The following is an 8,478-nucleotide window of genomic DNA, read 5'->3' on the forward strand; positions in this document are numbered from 1 at the left end:
TCGATGGCAACAATACAATACGTGCCTTGCAACCCTTTCTGTCATTGGGTAAGGACACCGCAAGATTGAACCCAAAGCTAAACACTTCTCCCATGGCAAGAAAGATCAATCTAGTAGGCCAAACCAAAGTGATAATTCGAAGAGACTTGCAAAGATAACTCAATCATACATAAAATAATTCAGAGAAGATTCAAATATTATTCATAGATAAACTTGATCATAAACCCACGATTCATCGGATCTCGACAAACACACCGCAAAAAGAGTTTACATCGAATAGATCTCCACAAGAGGGGGAGAACATTGTATTGAGATCCAAAAAGAGAGAAGAAGTCATCTAGCTAATAACTATGGACCCGTAGGTCTATGGTAAACTACTCACAACTCATTAGAGGGGCAAGGATGTTGATGTTGAAGCCCTCCGTGGTCGATTTCCCCTCCGGCGGAGCGCTGGCGAAGGCTCCAAGATGGGATCTCGCGGATACAGAATGTTACGATGGTGGAAATTGTCTTTCGTTGGCTCCCTGGATGTTTTTGGGGTACGTAGGCTTATATAGGAGGAAGAAGTTCGTCAGTGGATGAGGAAGTCCTGGATAAGGGGGTATCTGGACAGCCGGACTGAATACATCGTCCGGACTATTGAAGCGTGAAGATACAAGACTCAAGACTTTGGCCCGTGTCCGGATGGAACTCTCCTTGGTGTGGAAGGCAAGCTTGGCGATCCGCATATTGTGTTTCCTTCCTTGTAACCGACTCCATGTAAACCCTAGCCCTCTCTGGTGTCTATATAAACCGTATTGATGAGAATCCCGTGATAAGGGGACACGATCTCTGCTTCGACAAGACGTGCCAAGGAAACCGCCTCGCAATATGCGCTATGGCTGCTTGTGGAAAAACGGTTCAAATAAATGACCCAACCATAGCGACATGTCACGTTGTCTAAAAAGTTGTCAGCAGATTGCATTTGTGAAACATCATTCTCTCTACAATGGTATGTGAAGATCATCTCGCAGATCCGGACACGGTCTAAGTGTTCGATAACTACTTTGGAGTATTCGGAGATGGAACCTGCCCTGCAATGCCGAAGACAAGACTGCGCGCCGGACTCATCGTCATTGAAGCCTGGTTCACGGGCTACTGAGGGAGTCATGGATAAGGGGGTATCCGGACAGCCAGACTGAATACATCGTCCGGACTATTGAAGTGTGAAGATACAAGACTCAAGACTTCGGCCCGTATCCGGATGGAACTCTCCTTGGCGTGGAAGGCAAGCTTGGCGATCCGGATATTGTGTTTCCTTCCTTGTAACCGACTCCATGTAAATCCTAGCCCTCTTCGGTGTCTATATAAACCGGAGACGTTAGTCCTTAGAAGGCCGATCACAATTACAATCATACCATCATAGGCTAGCTCTTAGGGTTTGGCCTGTACGATCTCGTGGTAGATCTACTCTTGTACTACCCATATCTTCAATATTAATCAAGCAGGAAGTAGGGTTTTACCTCCATCGAGAGGGACCGAACCTGGGTAAACATCTGTGTCCCTTGCTTCCTGTTACCATCAGCCTAGACGCACAGATCGGGACCCCCTACCCGAGATCCTCCGATTTTGATACCGACAATGGATGCCCGAGGGGCCCACGAGACAGGGGGCGCGCCCCATAGGGGGGGCGCGCCCTCCTATCTCGTGGAGGCCTCGGCTGCTTCTTGACTTGCACTCCAAGTCCTCTGTATCACGTTCGTTCCAAAAATCACGCTCCCGAAGGTTTCATTCCGTTTGGACTCTGTTTGATATTCCTTTTCTTCGAAATACTGAAATAGGAAAAAAAAACAGCAATACGGGCTGGGCCTCCGGTTAGCAGGTTAGTCCCAAAAATGATATAAATGTGTAAAATAAAGCCCATCAACATGCAAAAGGGGTAATATAATAGCATGGAACAATAAAAAATTATAGATACGCTGGAGACGTATCAAGCATCCCCAAGCTTAATTCCTGCTCGTCCTCGAGTAGGTAAATGATAAAAAAGGAATTTTTGATGTGGAATGCTACCTAGCATAATTCTCAATGTAATTTTCTTTATTGTGGCATGAATGTTCAGATCCAAATGATACAAAATAAAAGTTCATATTAACATGAAAATGGTGATACTTCAAGCATACTAATCAAAGTAATCATGTCTTCTTAAAATAACATGGCCAAAGAAAGTTATCCCTACAAAATCATATAGTCTGATTGTTGCTCTATCTTCATCGCACAAAGTATTTAATCATGCACTACCCCGATGACAAGCCAAGCAATTGTTTCATACTTTAATAATCTCAAACCCTTTCAACTTTCACGCAATACATGAGCGTGAGCCATGGATGTAGCACTATATGTGGAATAGAATGGTGGTTGTGGAGAAGACAAAAAGGAGAAGATAGTCTCACATAAACTAGGCGTATCAACGGGCTATGGAGATGCCCATTAATAGATATCAATGTGAGTGAGTAGGGATTGCCATGCAACGGATGCACTAGAGCTATAAATATATGAAAGCTCAACAAAAGAAACTAAGTGGGTGTGCATCCAAGTTGCTTGCTCACGAAGACCTAGGGCACTTTTTGAGGAAGCCCATCATTGGAATATACAAGCCAATTTCTATAATGAAAAATTCCCACTAGTATATGAAAGTGACAACATATGAGGCTCTCTATCATGAAGATCATGGTGCTACTTTGAAGCACAAGTGTGGAAAAAGAGATAGTAGCATTGTTCCTTCTCTCTTTTTCTCTCATTTTTTTTCTTTTTTTCTTTTTCTTTGGCTTTCTTTTCTTTCTTTTTGGCCTTTCTCTTTTTTCTTCTTCTTTTTTTTCTTTCTTTTTGTAAAGTCCGAAGTCTCATCCCGACTTGTGGGGGAATCATAGTCTTCATCATCCTTTCCTCACTAGGACAATGCTCTAATAATGAAGATCATCACACTTTTATGGATTTGCAACTCAAGAATTACAACTCAAAGCTAGAACAAGATATGACTCTATATGAATGCCTCCGGCGGTGTACCGGGATATGCAATGAATCAAGAGCGACATGTATGAAAATTATGAAAGTGTCCTTGCCAAAAATACAATGTCAACTACATGATCATGCAAAAAGCAATATGACAAAAGTAATGTGTGTCATATGAACGGAACAGTGGAAAGTTGCATGGCAATATATCTCGGAATGGCTATGGAAATGCCATAATAGGTAGGTATGGTGGCTGTTTTGAGGAAGGTATATAGTGGGTGTATGGTACCGGCGAAAGTTGCGCGATACAAGAGAGGCTAGCAATGGTGGAAGGCTGAGGTGCGTATAATCCATGGACTCAACATTAGTCAAAAGAACTCATGTACTTGTTGCAAAAATCTAGAAGTCATCAAAAACCAAAGCACTACGCGCATGCTCCTAGGGGGGGTAGATTGGTAGGAAAAGACTATCGCTCGTCCCCGACCGCCACTCATAAGGAAGACAATCAATAAATAAAATTGTGCTCCAACTTCATCACACAGCGGTTCACCATACGTGCATGCTACGGGAATCACAACCCTCAACACAAGTATTTTTCATAATCACCTCAACTAGCATGACTCTAATATCTCTACCTCCATATCTCAAAACAATTATCAAGCATCATATTGATCATAGCATCCAATTCACTTCCTATGATAGTTTTTATTATACCCAACTTGGATGCTCATCATTCTAGGACCAACTTTGTAACCATAGCAAATACCATGATGTTCTAAAAGACTCTCAAAAGGATATAAGTGAATCATGAGAGACTAGAAATTTCTTCAAAATTAAATCACCACCGTGCTCTAAAAGATATAAGTGAAGCACTAGAGCAAAAACAATCAAGCTCAAAAGATATAAGTGAAGCACATAGAGTATTCTAGCAGATTCTAATCAAGTAGGTTTCTCCCAAAAGGTGTGTACAGAAAGGATGAATGTGGTAAACTAAAAAGCAAAGACTAATATAATACAAGATGCTCCAAGCAAAATACATATCATGTGGCGAATAAAAATATAGCTCCAAGTAAAGTTACCAATGAACGAAGACGACAGAGGGGATGCCTTCCCGGGGCATCCCCAAGCTTAGGCTTTTGGCTATCCTTGAATATCTTGGGGTTCCTTGGGCATCCCCAAGCTTAGGCTCTTGCCACTCCTTATTCCATAGTCCATAAAAACTTTACCCAAAACTTGAAAACTTCACAACACAAAACTCAACAGGAAATCTTATAAGCTCCGTTAGTGAAAGAAAACAAAACCACCACATAAGGTACTGTAATGAACTCATTCTTTATTTATTTTGGTGTTAAACCTACTGTATTACAACTTCTCTATGGTTTATAAACTATTTTACTAGCCATAGATGCATCAAAATAAGCAAACAACACACGAACAACAGAATCTGTCAAAAACAGAACAGTCTGTAGCAATATGTAACTAACACAAACTTCTGCAACTCTAAAAATCCTAAAAAATTAGGAAGTCCTGGACAATTTGTTTATTAATTAGCGTCAAAAAGAATCAACACAAAATCGCGTTTCTGTGATTTAACAAAACTAAAGTTGTGCGCGCAAAGTTTCTGTTTTTTTGCAGCAGAATCACATCAACTATCGTCATAGGTTATCCTATAGGTTCTGCTTGGCACAAACACTAATTAAAAGATAAAAATGCATCTAAACAGAAGGTAGATGCAAGATTTATTACTAAACAGGAACAAAAACAAAAAACACAAAGAAAATTGGGTTGCCTCCCAACTAGCGCTATCGTTTAACGCCCCTAGCTAGGCATAAAAGCGAAGATAGATCTAACGAGTGCCATCTTTGGCACTAAATTCATAAGTAGCCCGCATGATAGATTCATAACGTAATTTGACTTTCTTTCTTGGAAAGTGTTCCATGCCTTTCTTTAATGGAAATGGGAATCTAATATTCCCTTCCTTCATATCAATAATCGCGTCAATCGTTCTAAGGAAAGGTCTACCAAGAATAATAGGGCAAGAAAGATTGCAATCTATATCAAGAACGATAAAATCTACGGGCACCAAATTTCTATTTGCTACAATGAGAACATCATTGATTCTTCCCATTGGCTTTTTAATGGTGGAATCCGCAAGGTGCAAATTTAAAGAGCAATCATCAAGATCATGGAAACCTAGAATATCACATAAAGTTTTCGAAATCGTGGAAACACTAGCACCCAAATCACACAAAGCAAAACACTCATGATCTTTAATTCTAATCTTTATAGTAGGTTCCCACTCATCATTAAGTGTTCTAGGTATAGAAATTTCCAAATTAAGTTTTTCATCATAAGATTGCATCAAGGCATCAACGATATGTTTGGTAAAAGCTTTATTTTGACTATAACCATGAGGAGAATTAACAATGGATTGCAACAAGGAAATGCAACCTTCTAAAGAACAATTATCATAATAAAATTCCTTGAAATCCAAGATAGTGGGTTTAATACTATTTAAAGTTGTGACCTCTCCAATCCCACTTTTACCAAATTTAGCATCAAGATCTAAAGACTCCGAATTCTTGGGATGCCTTCTAGGTAAAGTTGACTCATCATTAGTCCCATAATTATCAAGATTCATATTGCAAAACATAGATCTAATAGGAGACACATCAATAACTTTAAGATCCTCATCATTATTTTCATGGAAACTAGAAGAACACGCCTTTATAAAGCTATCTTTCTTAGCACGCAATCTAGCGGTTCTTTCTTTCCACTCATCAATGGAAATTCTCATTGCTTTGAGAGACTCATTGATATCATGCTTAGGAGGAGAAGATCTAAGTTTAAGATAATCAACATCAAGCGAAAGTCTATCAACGTTCCTAGCCAAATCATCAACTTTGAGCAATTTTTCTTCAAGCAAGGCATTAAAATTCTTTTGGGAAATCATAAATTCTTTCACACTATTATCAAAATCAGAGGGCATCTTATTACCATCAGCATTATTGTAGGAATTTCCATAATTATTAGAGGAATTACTAGGGAACGGTCTAGCATTAAAGTTTCCTCTATAAGCATTGTTTCCAAAACTATTCCTACCAACAAAATTCACATCCATAGATTCATTATTATTCTCAATCAAAGAAGACAAAGGCATATCATTGGGATCAAGAGGAGAATTTTTAGTAGCAAACAACTTCATAAGTTCATCCATCTTTCCACTCAAAACATTGATTTCTTCTATAGCATGCACTTTTTTACTAGAAGATCTTTCGGTGTGCCATTGAGAATAATTAGCCATAATATTATCAAGAAGTTTTTTATCATATCCTAACGTGATTTCCATAAACGTGCCTCCCGCGTCCGAATCTAAGAGATTTCAAGAAGCAAAGTTCAAACCGGCATAATTTTTTTGTATAATCATCCATAAATTCAAACCATGAGTAGGGCAATTGCGAAACATCAATTTCATTATTTCCCAAGATTGGGCAATGATGACCCACAAGTGTCGGTGATCAATCATAGTCCTTTTGATAAGTAAGAGTGTCGAACCCAACGAGGAGCAGAAGGAAATGATAAGCGGTTTTCGGTAAGGTTTTCTCTGCAAGCACTGAAATTGTAGGTGATAGATAGTTTTGTGATAAGATAAATGGTAACGAGTAACAAGTAAATATAGTAAACAAAGTGCAGAAAGGTGTCCCAATCCTTTATGTAGCAAAGTATAAGCCTGGACAATTTCTAATAATGAGAAAGGAGCTCCTGGGGACACATGGGAATTATCGTCAAGCTAGTTTTCATCACGTTCATATGATTCACGTTCGGTACTTTGATAATTTGATATGTGGGTGGACCGGTACTTGGGTACTGCCCTTACTTGGACAAGCATCCCACTTATGATTAACCCCTATTGCAAGCATCCACAACTACAAAAGAAGTATTAAGGTAAACCTAACCACAACATTAAACATATGGATCCATATCAGCCCCTAGCGAAGCAACGCATAAAGTAGGGTTTAAGCTTCTGTCACTCTAGCAACCCATCATCTACTTATTACTTCCCCATGCCTTCCTATAGGCCTAAATAATGGTGATGTGTCATGTAGTCGATGTTCACATAACACCACTAGAGGAAAAGACAACATACATCTCATCAAAACATCGAACGAATACCAAATTCACATGACTACTAATAGCAAGACTTCACCCATGTCCTCGGGAACAAACATAACTACTCACAAAGCATATTCATGTTCATAATCAGAGGAGTAATAATATGCATAAAGGATCTGAACATATGATCTTCCACCAAGTAAACCAATTAGCATCCACTACAAGGAGTAATCAACACTACTAGCAACCCCCAGGTACCAATTTGTGGTTTTGATACAAGATTGGATAGAAGAGATGAACTAGGGTTTTGAGAGGAGATGGTGCTGGTGAAGATGTTGATGGAGATTGACCCCCTCGCGATGAGAGAATCGTTGGTGATGACGTTGGTGATGATTTCCCCCTCCCGGAGGGAAGTGTCCCCGACAGAACAACTCTGCCAGAGCCCTAGATTGGTTCCGCCAAGGTTCCGCCTCGTGGCGGCGGAGTTTCGTCCCGTAAGCTTGCCCACGATTTTTTCCCAGGGTAAAAGCGATGATATAGCAGAAGATGGACACCGGAGGCCCACCAGGGGGCCCAGGAGATAGGGGCACGCCCTGTAGGGGGGCGCCCTCTTGTCTCCTGGAGAGGGTGTGGGCCCCCTGGTGTATTTCTTTCGCTCAAAATTCTTATTAAATCCAAAAAGATGTTTCGTGGAGTTTCGGGACTTTTGGAGCTGTGCAGAATAGGTTTCCAATGCTTGGTCATTTTCCAGCCAGAATTCCAGCTGCCGGCATTCCCCCTCTTCATGGTAAACCTTGTAAAATAAGAGAGAATAGCCATAAGTATTGAGATATGATGTGTAATAACAGCCCATATTGATATAAAATCATGATGAAAAATGGACGTATCAACTCCCCCAAGCTTAGACCTCGCTTGTCCTCAAGCGGAAGCCAAAATTGAAAAATATGTCCACGTGTTTAGAGAGAGAGAGGTGTCGCTAAAAATAAAATACGGACATGAGGGCATCATGATCATTCTTATAACAGCAACATATATAGATTTTATCGCATGATTTTTTATGCTCAAGTAACAATCATTTCACAATTTCAAGTATGGTTCAAAAACTTCATTGGGAACTAACAAACTATAATCTCAGTCATTGAAGCAATTGCAATTTATCGTAACATTAGAAAGATTCAACAATAGAAATTTTCAGCAAGCTCACATACTCAACTATCTCGTAGTCTTCTACAATTGCTAACACTCACGCAGTACTTGTGGTTATGGAGTTTTAGTCGGACACTGAGAAAGATAGGGGCTTATTGTGTTGCCTCCCAACGTATTCACCTTTAGGTGATGTCAACAATAATAGCCCATGCTAACTAACATCCAATTGGA

The sequence above is a fragment of the Triticum dicoccoides genome, chromosome 5B (assembly GCF_002162155.2).
Source record: "Triticum dicoccoides isolate Atlit2015 ecotype Zavitan chromosome 5B, WEW_v2.0, whole genome shotgun sequence".
Lineage (NCBI taxonomy): Eukaryota > Viridiplantae > Streptophyta > Magnoliopsida > Poales > Poaceae > Triticum > Triticum dicoccoides.